Source organism: Vipera ursinii (assembly GCF_947247035.1).
Source record: "Vipera ursinii genome assembly, chromosome: 3".
NCBI lineage: Eukaryota > Metazoa > Chordata > Lepidosauria > Squamata > Viperidae > Vipera > Vipera ursinii.
Genome location: NC_139516.1, coordinates 21,136,651 through 21,154,249, shown reverse-complemented (window position 1 = coordinate 21,154,249; position 17,599 = coordinate 21,136,651).

Here is a 17,599-nt window from a genome sequence, read left to right as displayed (position 1 = left end):
ACAGTGATTACTAAAACAATTGAATATAAATGTATACCAATTTTATTTATCTGGTTGAATCTGGTTGGAATTATGGTAACTGACTGGTTCTTGCATATGTCTTCTAAGAGGAGCCATATTTTCAAAGCATTGGCAGATTTGAGAAGCCAGGGTGGACAAGGACAAGAGGTGAAACGAATCTCCAAAGCTTTTGTGTCCTTTGGGTGTAGAAGCTGATAGGTAACCATAGCAACATTAGCAAGATTGTTCCCTTCATTTTAGATTCTATTCAAATTTAATGATTGTAAGTTGAAATAAGTACGTGGTTACTGGAAAAATGCACAATAAACTTCACATTCCAATTCATCCTCCCTTGATTACAATCAGAACCTAAGGTTTGTTAAGGCTCTGAGGGGAAAATGCCCCAGAGATTGCAAAGAAGGGCCATCATTCTCAGAAGTCAGTCTTTCTGTTCTCCATTCCAGAGATTTTAAGTAGCCACAATTTCCAGTTTGACCAGATGGGCAGTATAAAAACACTAGATCCAACGTAGCCCTATTGTAAGTGCTACTCAGACATTATTTGAGATGAGTCCACATGTGTCATCCAATAAAAATATTGATTGACATCCAATAGATAAAAGCAAGGTATCAAAGATAGCAAACGTTGGGAGGTGCTTTACAACCTGTTCAGGTCCACTTCTGTCATTTGTGCCAATGAGATTGTGAAATAGCCACTTGGATAATACCTAATAAAAATCTCAAGTCTATCGTGAGATCTAAATATCAGCTGGGGATGCTCAATTGTAGAAATTCCCATTCCATTCCAAAGCAATGCTTGCCCAATGTCTGTACTCCACATTAAGTTAGTGCTATACAAAATAATTGAATAGACAGAGTGGCAAGGTGAACACCTGCTTCTTCTTTTTTCAAAGAAGCCAGATTGGCATGTTTATTAGCCATTAGGTATAATGCATCATAGCCAATAGGTATAACATACTATCAGCCAGTGTTTGGCTATTCAGTGGACCTTCTCCCAAAGTGTCATTAAGGTCAGGTTGAATTTACTCTGAATAAAGGGGACACGTCTTACCATCTTTAGGCTACAGGTCAGGAACTTCGTTCTATTGAAGAGATCTGAACCAGGGAATATTGGGAACATTTTCTCTTTGCAATGTTGAAATCAGAAATTGGAATTGTGTTATGTGCATATATACACATAGCTATGAGGAGGCAATTTATTAAACGATTAGAATCAAGCTGTATTTATATGGGTAGTCTACTGGGAGATGTCCAACTGACCTAAAGGGCATTAAAGTGGAGTAGTTTGATAACATTACTGTGGGATCTGAATAATATCCAGCATCTGAAGAAGTTACCTATTTGGGGTAATGAAACATCAGCAAGAAAACAACCAAGCTCAGAGAGCACCAATAACCCCACAGTTCAACCCTGAGTTATAAATATTCTCTTCTACTAGAACTTTAACCATCTGCTATTGGATAGTCAGGAAATTGAAAGAGCTGTTTGTTGCGATGGAACATATTTTTATGGATATGGAGTGCTTTTATGTGAGACTCTTCTGTTTATTTATATGTGTGTGAAAATGGTTAATGTACAATGAAGCAAACTGGCAATATGAGATTCCAATATAAGTTCTAGCAAACATAAATACAATGCTAATGTTATAATTTATCTTCTGTGTGGACATATTAGGCAAGAGACCAGCAGAGCATAGCCCAGAACCAGGCAATTGCAATATTCTTGCTAAGTATTACCCTACCTGTGAAATTATTGTTTTGTGCTTGAAACAAAAAAATGTATACAACTAGGACTTCAAGCTACACAGCTGTGAAGAAATTTAATGCATAACATTGATGCTGCAGGGGAAAAGATTCACCTCTATCCTAGTTGTCCCTAAATAAGCTCCTGACAAGAAAAGTGTGTGTAGAGTGGCTTGTCTAAAAAGTGCTGCTGATCCTTAAGAACAAGGACAATTCTAGGTCTCTTTACAGTCTATAAACCTTGTAAAGATCATGTACTGCAAAGTTAATTATTTGAAAGGTGAATGTTTTACAGTCCTTTCTATGCAGACAACTTCCTGTCTAGGGGGCAGTTCCTGGTCTGCTTGCTCTGCTGGTCTGCTTGGTGTGATTTCAATGCTTTTCTCATGTGATTATCTCTGGAGTAGGCAGACCTCTCATGTGATAGGAATTGTATCTGTTTACATCTCTTTAACGTGCATGGAGTCTATATTGCAGATGATGTAATCCTGGTTTTATTGGGGTGAAAAAGAGATGCCACAATGCATAACAGAGATACAACTAAACAGGACTATGTCATCCCTTCAAAGCTGCTGCCTATCTGTGGCCCCACCCATGCCTATAGGAGGCTGGTTTGGCTCTACTAAGCCTTTCCAGCAATTTATTAAAATTTGATTGATGGGAGTGAGCTTCCTAGAACTCTGCAGAGAACAAGCAGGATATAAAGGTTTAAAATAAAATGCTCAAGCAAGAGGTGTGCATGCATGTCAAGGTGGGGTAATCTTTAGCATTATCAAATTGACTCTCGAATTCATTTCTTGGGAAAGAAGTCATTTGCTTTGCAAAATACACAGATATAAGCTCCATAGAGATGGGCGTACGCTCCAGAAGGCATTGCAGACTGAATGTGCTACAGAATAATGGAACTACCGAAAATGTGCAGCTCAAAAACGGGTACTGCAGTGAAATCTACTAATGTAGTCCACAAGAGGGCAGCTCTCTTCTTTTAATACTAAGCCCATATAAGTAAATCCTGTTTTCTTTTATCTTTTTAAAGTCTGGAAATCTTAAATGGAAAGTTAATATTAAAATAAGAGATGGAAAGGCTCTCATGAAGGACAATTTTTTTTTATCTATAAATGTCAAGAAGCAACATCCAATCCAACTAATAAATCCTTGCCAGCTTTCCCAGTACTGTATGTTGTAGCTGTGCTTGAAATCAGAATGGCAGGGATAGGGAGGAAGACACAGAGAGATACATTTGAAAGAAAGAAAATTATTATTTTTCCCAATCTATTTCTACCACCACCCCTCACCCTAGTTTTCATATTTCTGGAAATATATACTCTGAAAAAAAGGACTTGGAGCTGTGACAGTAGATATAGAAGGATAAAAATAGTTCCTGTCTCTTTTTTCCCCCAAGTCTTCCCATCTCCAAACTGCAGTAGTTATTCTTTTTTAATGCAGATCAGAATTGCATTATGCACAAAGAAGACTGCTGGCTTTACTTATATAGCTTTCCCCCCCTAAGGAATGTGAGTTTTCCCATGGCAACCGTGTGCCTCTTTTGCTATTGGTTATAATGGAAGAAGAGATGGAGCTGATGGTCCAAATATTTTATCAGATGTGATAGACTTGTTTTCTAGCAGGGGGCTCTAGCTTGATATTTGCTAGAGGCACCATGATGTCTAAATAATTTGGTTTATCTAATTGATACTGAGATGCTCTTTCAATGCAAGCAATCTGTGATAAACACAGCACAACTCAGAACACATTAATCAGATTTTGACAAGCAGGAGGGAAAAAACCCACTCCTACCCAGCTGTTACTGATAATGCAAAGAGAAGGCACTCCAATTCTTGCCAGACTACAGTTTAGCAAGATTGTCTCTTGTCCAAGCATCCTGAAGACATTTAAATGGGTGGAAACTAGTCAAGGAGAGAAGCAACCTAGAACTAAGGAGAAACTTCCTGACAGTTAGAACAATTAACCAGTGGAACAACCTGCCTCCAGAGGTGGAGAATGCTCCAACACTGGAGGTTTTTAAGAAGAGACTGGACAGCCATTTGCCTGAAATGGTATAGGGTTTGCTGCCTGAGCAGGGGGTTGGACTAGATGATCTCCAAGATCCCTTCCAACTTCTTCTTCTTCTTCTTCTTCTTCTTCTTCTTCTTCTTCTTCTTCTTCTTCTTCTTCTTCTTCTTCTTCTTCTTCTTCTTCATTATTATTATTATTATTATTATTATTATTATTATTATTAATTATTAACCTAAAGCCAAGGTATCCAAACAAATCTCTTCTCTCTCCCATCCATCCATCCCTCCATCCCACTTTTAGGCCTCCCAACTCCAGGTACTCTTGCCAATTTACAATGTTAAAAGCAAGAAGAGAACAATATTATGCAAGAAAAAAAGTAGTAGTTCTAAGGCAGGGGTGTCAAACTGCCGGTCCACCAGCCGGATGCATTAGAGCAAAACTGCTCACTCCATTGCCAGCAATGGCAAAAAAGTTGCGATACGTCGTGACACGTCACTGATGTTACGAGTTTGATAACCCTGCTCTAAGGTGTCAGATAAATACTTTCCCCCATCTCTCCCAGCCTAAAAGGGCCTGCCACACCCCCTCATCCAGCGCTTGGTGAAAGCACCACATTTTTAGTGGTCATCTGAAGGCAGGTAGGATGGGGGAATATAATAATCTCTAGGGGGATTGTGCTCCAGATTATACCATATATATTATATAAGAAATTGTTTTGATTTAGGCAACATGCGAAGACAATAGCTGGGTTCCTCGACATTCTGAACCACAGACTACTCATTTCAGCCTAGTTTAGTAGGTTGTATGAACCCTTTTCTTGTGAGGTTAGGCATGTACATTATTGTCAGGTCTTTTACAGAACACTCAGTTTTAGTTTGTGGAGCTGGCAGCTGGATGACATAGCCCAAAGACAGTCGTAATTACATGCTTCGGCAGGAACCTGCCATCATTGTCTTTACATTCAATTTTAAATGTGGTGGCAGAATTGAAAAACTGGATGGCAATTAGCTGGCAGCAAATAGATATGGAAAAGGAGCTATTTGCAGCTATATAACTAAGTCCAGAGATGCTGCAATCAGGAGCTGCTAAAATCAGAAGAGAAAAGGAATCACTAAGAAGCAGATAAGAGGTTGCCAGAGTTGTGGGCTACCTATCTTGTGGCCACTGTAGTGGGTCTTCAGAGATGTGACTACAGGATTCCTTGGCTTGATCTGTCCCTAGCTTGGTTTTGGATCCCTTGGCCTGATCTGTCCTTAGTTTGGTTTTGATGTAACTGGTTAGTTGGCAACGCTGACTGGAAGCAGCTGGCAGAAGACGCCAGTCCTGGATGTGACAGGACAGTAGTGCCTGAGTGATCCTGAGCACCATGTCTTCCAAACTGCCATCTGAGTCAAGTGGATCAGCATAGCTCACTAATACCCATGGTTCCACTTCTTTTGACTCCCTATGTTCCATGAATTCAGAGAATTGCAATCACTGATGAGATAATTGCTTTATGTAACTTTTAGCAAAGCTTTTACTGCTTCTTGAACTTCACTTTTTGTGCTGTCTCACTGATGTGCCAAGAGGAGGAAGCACTGCTCTTACTCATGTCCCTGTGGACAAAAGATCTGGAGGACATACATATACATCACTGTTCACCTTGTGGTGCACTGAATGTTTTCCAAAGGAAAAAGCAGTGGTGGGATTCAGCTGGTTCGCACCACTTTAGCAGAACCGGTAGTTAATTTTTTGTTGCCCAGGCCCAGAATAGACTTCCGGAAGCGGCATCCACACAGACAACTGGTTGTTCACATATTTGAATCCCGCCACTGGGAAAAAGAGAATGAAATACAATTAGTGACCCAGGAACCAACTTTTTAAGGTGTAAGTAGAAGATTTTTTTTTCATCTCCCTTCTGGTGGAACTTTCACAAGTCTTAACATCTGCTTGTTCTTTTTCCTAGGACCTGCTGTTTCAACTACATTTAATTGGCTATTAAATTTTATTTTGTGCTGTATAGGTTTTTGTGGAACTTTCATATTTTATTGCTTCATACTCTTTCTATAATTTTTGTTTTTAGTTCTGTTGGTTAATACAAGGTAAAGACACCCTTGAGTCAAGTGTGACTCATAGTCTTTACATGTACACTTTTCTTGGCAAAGTTATGAAAGTCCCTTCTTGGATTCTTTCTTTTAATTCAGTCTAGCCAGCAACAAGAATCCTCATATGGTTCCTCATCCAAATGCTATGTGATCAGTTAGGATCAACTAGGTTCGAATACCTGTTGAGGCTGTTGGTTTGCTGAGTGAATGATAGAACCAACTTTTGTGAGCAACCCCAGAATTAATTAAAGACCATCAAGTCACTAAACTCCATCCTATCAACCACTATTTGGCATCATTAGGCCTCTGCCAAGAATCTCACCCTATGAGATTGTTGCTATTGATTCCAAGAGATCACTGGCCCACCACGACTTGCTTTTCTTTGCTTCCTATCCAATACCCTTAAAAGGGTGGGCCATGGCTGCTTTAAAAATGTCACCTTGAATATCTTTCCCATGCTTAGTGGCAATGTGATAAAGCTCAGTAATTTTGAAGAATTATTTCTAATAGAATGAAACCAATTTTAAAAGTTGAATTTTCCTTACATCCTGCTATTTTTATATAAAATATTATTAAATCTTAAAGTATATTGGATAAGCTTTGCTTTCAGTAAGTGTTACAAGAATACTCTATACTTCTTATTGGAAAGTAATCACTACTTAGCAATCAGCTAAAGCAACTTTTTATTTCAAAAATAAATTTGGCAAAGAATTTAATTCAACATGGAAACAATTTTTTGGAGAGAACTCTATATTCAAGCGTGTATTATATCTGAAATTTGGGCTTTCCTTAACATAAAGGTTTTATTGATTCTATTGATTGATTATGTGTCATCAAGTCAGTGTATATTCTTAGCAATCACATAGATCTTCTCCATGATGATCGGTCCCTTGCCTTCCAACGGTGCACCTATCATCACCGTAAACACCCATTTTGCTGCTAGTCATCCCCTTCTTCTCTTTCCTTCCACCCTTCCCAGCATTATATCCTTTCCCAGAGAGTTGGGTCTTTTGCATTATGTGTCTGAATTATGATCATTCGAACTTAGTCAAATATCTTTTCCAAGACCTTCATGGCTCTGAATACTTTCCTTACTGATGAGAATGTAATTGATCTTAAAAGGCAGAATTGATCTACCACTTCAATATTTTCATTGTCAATTCTAAAAAGGTTTTATTGCTTGAACAAAAATTGTTGTAATTTTAATCTAATGTTATCATTTAGATTGCATTACTTGCATTTTAATAATGATTGGTATTTTTTTTAAAAAAACTTGTAGCATATTCAGTTGCTTAAACTAAATATGAAATACTGAACATTTTAACCTTGTTCTATCATGTTTGTCAAATCCCAAGTGCCGCGTAACAGAGTGAGCGCCTATTGCTCGTCCCAGCTTCTGCCAACCTAGCAGTTCGAAAGCACATAAAAATGCAAGTAGAAAAATAGGGACCACTACGGTGGGAAGGTAACAGCGTTCCGTGCACCTTTGGCGTCTAGTCATGCCGGCCACATGACCATGGAGAGATCCTCAGACAAGCGCTGGCTCTTTGGCTTTGAAATGGAGATGAGCACCGGCCCCTAGAGTCAGAAACGACTAGCACGCATGTGCGGGGGAACCTTTACCTTTACCTTATCATGTTTGTAGAGTGATAGGCCTGGAGGTCTTCTAATCCAATTCCCTGGCCAGTGTGAGACTCCTCATACTATTCTGGACCAATGGCTATCCAGACTTTTCTTGAAGACCTCAGTGATGAAACACCCACAACTTCAGGAGGTTGGCTGCTCCATTGCTTAATAGCTCTCCTTATTCCTCCTTATTTAACATTTGGATCTCTCACTGTTCAGCTTCCAACCATTGGTTATTGTCCTATCTTCAGGTGCTAGGAGAATAATTCTACTTCCTCTTCTCTTATGACATTCCTTCATGTATCAGAAGACTGCTCCTGTGTTTCTTCCTACCCCTGTCTTTAGGGAGTAAATTGAAAGTTTCCTGTTTATTTTGTACTTTATTCTTCCTTTTCTTTCCCCTTTTTTGAATGCCCTTTCTTCTTTTTCTTTTTCCCATTCTCTTTTTCTTAAAAGGAGAAAAAATAATATTGTGGCATGGATTTGGGATTGCTAAAGTTAAAGATAAGCCTTTTCCTGTCCCATCAGTGCCTTTGCACTGGTACTTGTGAGTGTATGAAATTTTGCAGGTGATCATTAACCAAACATTGTCAGTTCTATAGCAATGTGGCCAATAACCTTTAATATTCATTAAGTCTGTTCACTGCTATAGCTTATACATCACGGTGCTCATATAATGGCAAGTCTCATAGAATCTTTTCCTGCCAGAACTGAATATTTGCCAAAATGCCCATTAAAAGCTTCTCACCTTGTAAATGGCCCTCTGACAGCTGTTTGCATGACTTGTTGGTTACCCAACCCATTTAGCCTATGTTCAGAAGTATTTCAGAAATGGTAATCATTGGGCATAGTTTTCCACATTACTATGACTATGTTCGGCTACTCATGGCAACGCAAGATGTTGCTGTGGAGATGGCTGTGATATTTCAAGCAGATTATGACTTAATGTGAGGAAAGGTTATTGAGAACGGACAAGGTTCCTCCCTCCTTCCCACTTTAATAAGCAAAGATTCTGTTACTCAGTAAATGCCATGTTTGCTGTAGAAGTTGCCATAAAGCAAGTTTATTCTCTGAGCTTTTCTCATTTGCTAAATTGACTGGAGATGAGAGCAGGATTTCTTTGTCTGGAACGTGAAGGCCTACAAAGCTGGTCAATGAGTCCTTGGAATAAATACAAAGCTGTGGTGACCAAATGGAAGATTTTCATAGCTTTTGTACATTATTTTGAAGTGTTTTGCTCTTTTGAACAAGATTGGCCTATCAATGGGCAGAATGAGTCATTTGCCTTAAGTTGTAATTTACAGAATGTTGCCAATAGTGAAAACTCATTGTTTGTCTTGAACCAGTGATTTTCATTTCTCTATTTTTGGAGAGGCACACATATACATATGGATATATAGATACATATACTGTACATATAGGCATACATATAGACTCTTCTGCTCTCCTAAACTGGTCTTCTCCTTTAGTATGATGAAAAATGCTACCTATTACCAGGACTGAAATAAGATTCATTTAGTTCTTTAATCAACTTTTCTTATATGGAACAGGATTCTATCTTATTTCTTGCCTCAAATAACAGAACGTATATATATGACATATATAATATATATATATATATTAGCAACATAAGCACACTCTGACTAGGGGAGTCCTTTTGCCACCCTGAAGTATCCTCTATACTAAGATCAACATTTCTGCTTTTCAGAGTCAAGAAATTTGATTTCTTTGCCATTTGCCTGAAATGGTATAAGGTTTCCTGCCTGAGCAGGGGGTTGGACTAGATGACCTCCAAGGTCCCTTCCAACTTTATTATTATTATTATTATTATTATTATTATTATTATTATTATTATTATTATTATTATTATTAGCTTAGTGCTTATTTACTTTATTTTTTTTACCTTGCAGCCTTTCATACTAATAATTGTGCATCATGAATTACTGGAAGGAGTGTGTGGCAGAATGCCAGAGCTAATGGACTCAAGATTTATCCATGTTTATAGACATTCTTATTTCAATTGCGCCAATTTTTCATTCCCCCCCTTGAGTCTGCAAGTCATATATTTAAATCTGAGATGGAGCTAATCTATCTGATTGGAAAGCTTTGACACATTGACCTACAACCAGCCTACGAACCCCTCAGAATCCAAATCAACCACATAGCCAACCAGAGACAGCACTGACCATCAACCAACCCATGCAAGGCCCAGCACCAGGAGTTCACCTCCCAATAAACCTGACCTAATGTAACCTACCCATCACAAGACCCATCAGAAGCCTCTCACTGATGACTCACAACCCATCACAAGACCTGCCCCAAGACCCTCACTTGACACACCTATACCTGAAGCCCTTATAAACAGAAGAACACTGACACTGACATACCCTAGACTCTGCTGAAGATGTTACCTAGACTGGTAATGAAACATCCAGATACCAACCCACAAGCTCAGAGAACTAACCTTTACCCTCATCCTTCTCCCAAGCTACAGATATTCACCACTATTGCAAGTATCAGGTTAAGTTTACTTGATAAACATAAGAAACAATTCTTCCAAAACCTTTTTCATGCTTTTTATATAAATAAAAGCCTGCATGGTATTTTTTTCATGCTGTATAGGGCAAACATAAGATGACCTAAAGTCAAAATTGATCCCCAGGGGGTACGACTATGTAGCTTTGTTGACAAGGCTTTTCACTTTCCAGCCTAAACCTTAAGTAATGGTATTCCCTATGCTCTTCCTGTTCAAGTCTTAATCCTGAGACCAAAGAAGGTCAGCCAGGTGAGACAAAATGCTACCTGAAGATAGTGAAAGGGAGATAGATATGCACACGACATAGACACTAAGAAGCATTATGTTTGTTTTATTTGCAAGGACTCTGCTTTTCTTATGCCCGTATTGTACATATTCTTACAATTTTCATCAATTATTTGCACTCTTGCTATTTTCTAAACTATACATAGTGCTCACATCATTTGTGCACAGAAATTTCTCAAACATATAAGGGATTTCTGTGCAATCATGCATACCAGTCACAGACATTGTTTGTACTCCCATCCACACAATTAGACTCCTAACTGATTACGGGTTGTTGTGACTCTCTGCTTTTTATCTTCATCCAAATTGTACCCTATAGCATTATATCCAAAATGTTTTTTGCAAACTATTTAGCTCTTTGCAATCAGTCAGTTTATTTTTATAATATAAGAGAAGTTTGGTCAATGGCTGCTTGTTTTATATACAAGTACTTGAGAGTCAATTAAACAACATTTGTTTATTTATAATAGTTACAGCATCTACATTGCTTTCTTCACTTTTCCTAGTGGAAAATCTAATCTCCCTGTTAACTCCAACTTCTGATCTTTCTGAGTTTTCCCACAAAAGGTAATGAAATCCTCTTCTGCCTTTCATTGATTAGCATCCTATGTTATAAGATGTTGGAATAACCATGATCTCTGTTCCTATACATGTAGCTGGCTAATAACCATGATCTCTGTTCCTATACATGTAGCTGGCTAGTACTTTTCTGGCTAGTACTTTTCTACCATGGAAAGTCTTCAGTGAACCATGTGCAAGGAAGTAAGCCATAAACCCAGAAAACAAAGGAACCTAGGAGAGGCCATTTGGCTGCAGCCAGATAGGGGCATGGTCACAGTATTCCTCCACACCATTGGCTATTCAATTTAAGGCAAATTCTGACGCCTCCTACAAATGATTGGTCATTACTGTATTTGAATCTACCTCTAACACCTATGTCCTTTTAGGATAGTTTAGAAGAACACACGTGTAACCATGATTGGTCTATTTGAATAACAATAAAATGTGATTGGTTGCTTTTGCTATAAATAAACAAGGTCCACTGCTCCTTGTGGTTCAGTGTCCAGCATCCAGTGTGCATCCCAGGAGCAGCGGGGCCCTTTCCCCGAGAGATCTCTGTGTCTTTCTTTCATGGGCGCTAACCCTGGGCAGGAGCAGCCTCTGCCCAGCTTCACCAGCAGCATCCCAGAAACAGCAGCTTCCCTGCATCCCTGCAATAATAGGCTGATAAAAATTAAATATTTACATCTTATTGCTCAAATCCCTTCCCTCCCCTTATTTCAGAATATGCCATTATTTACTGTGCCTATTTGATTAGGGTCTTGGGGAGGAGATATCAGCTTGCAGTGTTCCTGGTGGTTGCGTGTATAAACTCTTCCCTATCATTTAGGACCTATAAGAGTTGAACATTAGGACCTTAAGAAATGGTTGAACTAGCCAGGGCTTTCCTTTAGGATTCTCATTCCAAAGGAGACCCAGTACTGGAGATGATGGTTTAAATTCCTATGGTTTGGGCGGCTTGAGCAGTGATCTGGGTTTTATTTTTGCTAGCTTGATATGAAATGGTTTTCATTTTTTGTTTCATTGTGCGAGCATGCTTAGACAACCTTGGCTGACTTTGAAAAGCCAAGCAAAATTAGATTTCATTAGTATACTTGGATGGGAGATTGTCAGGAAATCTCAAGAGTTTGACTGTAAAATTGAAAAAAAAAATCTTATGAGAAGGTGCTTGCAAACACCATCTATACTATTGTCAAGAAAACTGCATGATCATACATATCTGCAAAAAGGAGGAGGAAAGGGAAGAAAGTGAAAAAGCAGGTATTCACCTCTTCTCTTCTTGTTTGTGAGGGTATAATCCCAGTACAGAACGTAGAACTTGTGTAGCGTATGCTGTTAAGCACACACAGGAAGCAACGTTGCAACTTGTGTTATGACATGATGATGCAAATTTTAACATTTTGGCATCATCATAGCCAAGACCAGGGGTAGGCAACCTTGGCTCTTTTATGACTCGTGGATGGCTCAGGAATTCTGGGAGTTGAAGTCCATGAGTCATAAAAGAGCCAAGGTTGCCTACCCCTGGCCAAGACGAACTTGAAGATTTTACCTTTACATACCTTAATTCATAGATCACATTTAGAAACTGTCCATTTCGCTCACAGAGCAACACTTGTTTTGACTTTGTTTAGGATTCTTGATCTTCGTTCATTACATGGAGGTCATTTTTGCCAGGGGAAAAATAGAAATTAAATGAAAATAAATAATGAAAATGGGGTTCAGAATAGAAGTTGCCAAACAAGTGGAGTGTTAGGGAGAATGGTAGTTAAGAAAATGCTGGTGGGATCCTGTAGAATGCAGTGGGAAGGCTGATCAGATCTTAGAATGAACAGAATGAAATTGGAGAAAAAGCAAAAGGGCTGCTCAATAGTATGAGCAGATCAACCATTTAGTGAGGGAGACAGTTCAAGCAGAGGCAGGAGAGCCATCTCTCTGCCATACTTTCAAATTCTTGCACTAAGTTGTTTTTGTGAAAATATCATAAATTAAAGGATAAGCATCTCTCTCTTTCTCTTTCTTCCTCCCTCTCGTTTGTGCTGAAGCCTCAGATTACATGTCAAGACTGATTTGCACTGTCACCTATATTCCACTTCATTCTCAGCTAGGCAAAGAAAAGAGAAGAGGTGGGATGGAATGCAAGGCTGGGGTGAGTTGCATCTGAGCATCATCAGTTCCCATCGGACAGTGCTCCAACCCAAGGACACATCGAGCAGATGGACTAGTGTGACTCGCTGGTTCCCATAACAAAATGATCAGAAGCGATTGGTGGACGTAATGGACTGTGGGTAGCCCATAGGGAAAGGGGGGAATTAACTATGCTAGCTTTTGCGGGAAACCCAGAGCTGGTTTCGCTTTGTCTGTGCCGATATGGTTTATTCAGTAAAGTTTATACTGTTGTTAAAACCAGGAGTTTCTTTTTCTGGATCTGCCAGCTAGACAGTTGACATTACACAACTGAATGTTGGCTTTGCATCTGCTGCACAGGTCAGTTAGGAAAGCTACCTATATACATACTGCAATCCACCCACCCCACCATTGAATGTTTTATATAATCATAGTAGGTATCCTAAAACTTATATTCTCTCTCTCTGAAATTAAGGTTATAGAAGTTATTATTGTTATAGAAGTTGGCCTGGCTTTACCCTTTTCATACAAATTACTTGATAATGACTTGTGAAAGACAGAAAAGTGTTCTTGTATGGAAATTAATTGTCATAGACTGGCTTGGAAGACAAAAGGGATCAGCTTGAGAAGGTGACCTTCCTATTGAATAAATGTGTGTTTGAATCTCTCTCTCTCTCTCTCTCTCTCTCTCTCTCTCTCTCTCTCTCTCTCTCTCTCTCTCTCTCTCTCTCTGTGTGTGTGTGTGTGTGTGTGTGTATGTGTGTGTTTGTGTATGAGACAGAAAAACAACAAACTGTTTCAGAAGCACAGTATTTTGAGTTACCTATCAAGCTACATCTTAATGTGATTCACAAAGGAAGATGCATAAACTCAAGCATTCTGATGAATGAAAGCAAATATACAGTATATGTTCCAGGATATTGTTGCAGGATCCAATCTGGGTCGATCAGAGGTTTTGTCTTCCGAGCTTTTGGACTTGTCCTGGAGGATGGGCTCCAGCAAGAGTCCAAAAGCTCTCAAGCATTTTGCTTTGTAACTAGGATTTATATATTATCATTAGGTGTGAACTAAGCTACCGAGCCTCACACAGCAATCCATGATTAAGTAAATGCATCAAAGTAATGAAATAGATGGGGAAGGTAAAAGAATCCTGAAATGTAATATAATTTTGAATACTTGGCGTGGATATTTGATATGCAGTTAGATAAGTGTGTGCAGGGTGTGAAAACAACATCCAACAATGCATAAATATTATGAATATTTAGTGGGAATGAAGTGACACAGAAATAATACAGTAATGCTTATTCCCAGGTTAGTATGTTTAGGAATGCAGCCCCACTGAATTTGTTTTACCAACATACAGTAGAGCACTAAATTTATTGTAATATAGTGTGGACACAGCTACATCTGATATTTGGAAGGTCTCCAGATCATGTAGTATTGAAATGTTTTTTCTTCATCCAGATTGTAGGTAGTCTATTTCTAGCAGCCCTGATTTGAAAAATGTTTTTCCATGATCCAGAAGCGTCTCTTTTCCTTCGCCTTTTCTAGAAATGCCGGAACTATAGCTAACCTTTTTTTATGGAATTAGAGGAACTACAAAACAAAAACAAAAACAGACACTATTAATTCACCTTTAAAAAGCTAAAAAAGAAAGAGTAATTAGTATTATAGTGGGTCTGAGACAACTTGGTTTTTTAAAGATGTGATCTTTCCTGAAAGTATTATACACTAGGTAAAATTTGTAAAGATACATGAAAAAATACATACCAGGATACATATTTGAGCTTAGTTCGATCCGCAAAAATAATAAAGAAAACCATCTTGCCAGATTTCCCAAAATATGTAAAAAACAAGAGAAACCGAATTTCCTAATACTACCTAAATTAATTATGGTCTATCTAATTTTCATTGGGAAAAATAGCCTTTTTTCATTTTCCATAGAGATACCAAAAAAAGGCCTTTCAGACATTTCATTTTTTTCAGATGATGTTCTCTGCTTTTTTTTTATCCTCTTATTGAAAAAATCTCATAAGTAAGCTACATCAGATGGCACAGAATCAGGGTCAATTCAGTGTTGGTAAGACAATTTAATTTTGTTCTTAGCACATGTCAGCCACTTGGCTTGAGTTTCTGTCACATAATAGAGAGACAGATGGTAAGAGAAGCAAGGGCAACAGATTCATTCAGATTATCTGTCAGGTTACATTTTGATATTCACAACCACAATGAAAAATACAGGTTTCCTGGAAGCAAGAAATGACAATGTGAAAACAGATATATTACCAATAAAAGGATTTTTGTTTGGGTGGAAAAATTGCAATGTTTAAAATAAAACACAAATGAGACCAATAATATACTTGCAAGTTCTGCTGGGAATTTGAAACTTATTAGGAAGTGCAGTGTAGCACAAAATTTGAAGCAGGAGGCAATGTGATTTGACTCAGATTTCAGAATCTGTTATCAGGATGTCACTGCTGTTTGAATCTACAGAATGAGAAACGTAGAACAGGAAATATGGATGGTTATAATTCAAAACATTATGTGCAGTGATGGCCTTTCAGATTTTTACTTATTTTCTGGAACAGCAAAACATTTTTTTATGGAACAGAAACTAACTTTGGTGGAGCAGTGGGCTAATGCCTCCTTAAGTAACACCAGCTGCCTGCAATTAGTGCAGGTTCAAGTCCCACCAGGCTCAAGGTTGACTCAGCCTTCCATCGTTCCGAGGTAGGTTAAATGAGAACCCAGATTGTTGGGGGCAATAAGCTGACTTTGTAAAAAATGCTGCTTGGGGCCCCCCGAAAGCCCTAATAAGCAGGCATATACATAGAATGAAGGCTATTGCTAAGCACATTGATTTGTGCTTCTTAGATTGTAAGCCGCCCTGAGTCTTCGGAGAAGGGTGGGATATAAATGGGATTAAAAAAAACTTTAATTACCATAATTTTTTAAAATTATATTTCAGAATTAGAAGCCAACAACAGGTTGTACCCTGCGGTTCTGCTAAAACAGGGGTGTCAAACTCAATTTCATTGAAGGCTACATCAGCACTGCGGTTGCCCTTGGCGTGTGTGTGGCCAGGGTGGGCGCAGCCTACAGGGTGGGCGTGGCTGGAGTGCATGTGGCCTACTGGGTGGGCATGGCCAGTTCTACATCATTCACATCAAGGGTACCTATGGGGGCCTGGGCAGGAGTGGGGCATATCTGAGGGTCTCTGGAAGAAGGAGATGGGACAGGGGCAAGTGCCAAGGTATGGTCCACTGGAGGAGCCTCACTGTTCCTCTCAGGCCATGCAGGGGGGGCTACATGGTGGCACAGAGGTCAAATGTCCAACCCAGCCCTCAAGCACCTGCGGCACTAAGTCCAGCCCCACTTCCCCAAGGGGGTGCCCAGCTGCACTTACCTCCTCAAGGCTGCTGCTGCTGTGCTTGCTCTCCTTAGCCAGGTTGCTCATGATGGGTATGAGGACAAAGTCAAGAGGGAGGCCCACTCCCTCTCCATGTGAGGAGACCTGGCTTTGTATCCTTACCAATAGGATGGGAGACCCCCAGGATAGACCAGGAGGGGGGGGGGCAAGGGGATGGTGAAAGGGCAGCAGGGCAGGACTTTCCTTCCTTCCTTCCTTCCTTCCTTCCTTCCTTCCTTCCTTCCTTCCTTCCTTCCTTCCTTCCTTCCTACCTAAGAACAGAGTGGTGGGAAAATATTTGAGATGAGGGAGGAAGAAAAACAGGCAAGAAACGCAGCTGGGGAGGTGTCACCCTTTGTGAGGAATGAAGAAATGTACTATCACTTGGAAGTGGCCAGCACATGGCCCTCACCTACTTCACATATCTGGCTTGGTGGGCTTTGGGGGAGCAATGTGAGAGTTGACATTAACTGTGCAATGCTGCCCAGTCTCCAGCCTGCTCGTTTTGGCAGGCAGGGGGATGGTCTCCTCACAGTGCTGAGAGGCTGAGCCAGGTGGCATGAATCTGAAGAGAAGCGCAATGCTGCCCTGCCCCTAGGCTGCCCGAAGTAGGCAGGGCCATGTGCTGGCCACTTCCAGGCAATAGTGCATTTCTTCATTCCTCACAAAGGGTGATACCTCCCCAGCGCGTGCCCAGTGGGCGGGGCCAACGTGGCAGGGCCTGGTCCTTTGCTGTTTCCAGATGACCTTGTGGAGCTAAGACTGAATGCGTTTCAGCATAGATGGCCACCACGAAATTGTACATTGGCTCCCGGCCGGCCAGGGCCAAGGTAGTGGGGGCCGTTCCTTCACTGTTTCCAGGATGGGTTCGCGGGCCACATGAAACCACTTCATGGGCCGGATCTGGCCCCCGGGCCTTGTGTTTGACATGTCTGTGCTAAAACTTTTTGAAGACTGATTACCTACTAAAAGTAAGATTCTACGTTTAGGCAAGAAAAACCAAATGCACAGGTATAGTACGGTGGTACTTTGCTCAATAGTAGCAACCGTGAGAGGGATCTTAGAGTCCTAGTGGACAATCACTTAAATATGAGCCAGCAGTGTGCTGCAACTGCCCAAAAAGCCAACACAGTGCTAGGCTGCATTAATAGAGGGATAGAATCAAGATCACGTGAACTGTTAATACCACTTTACAA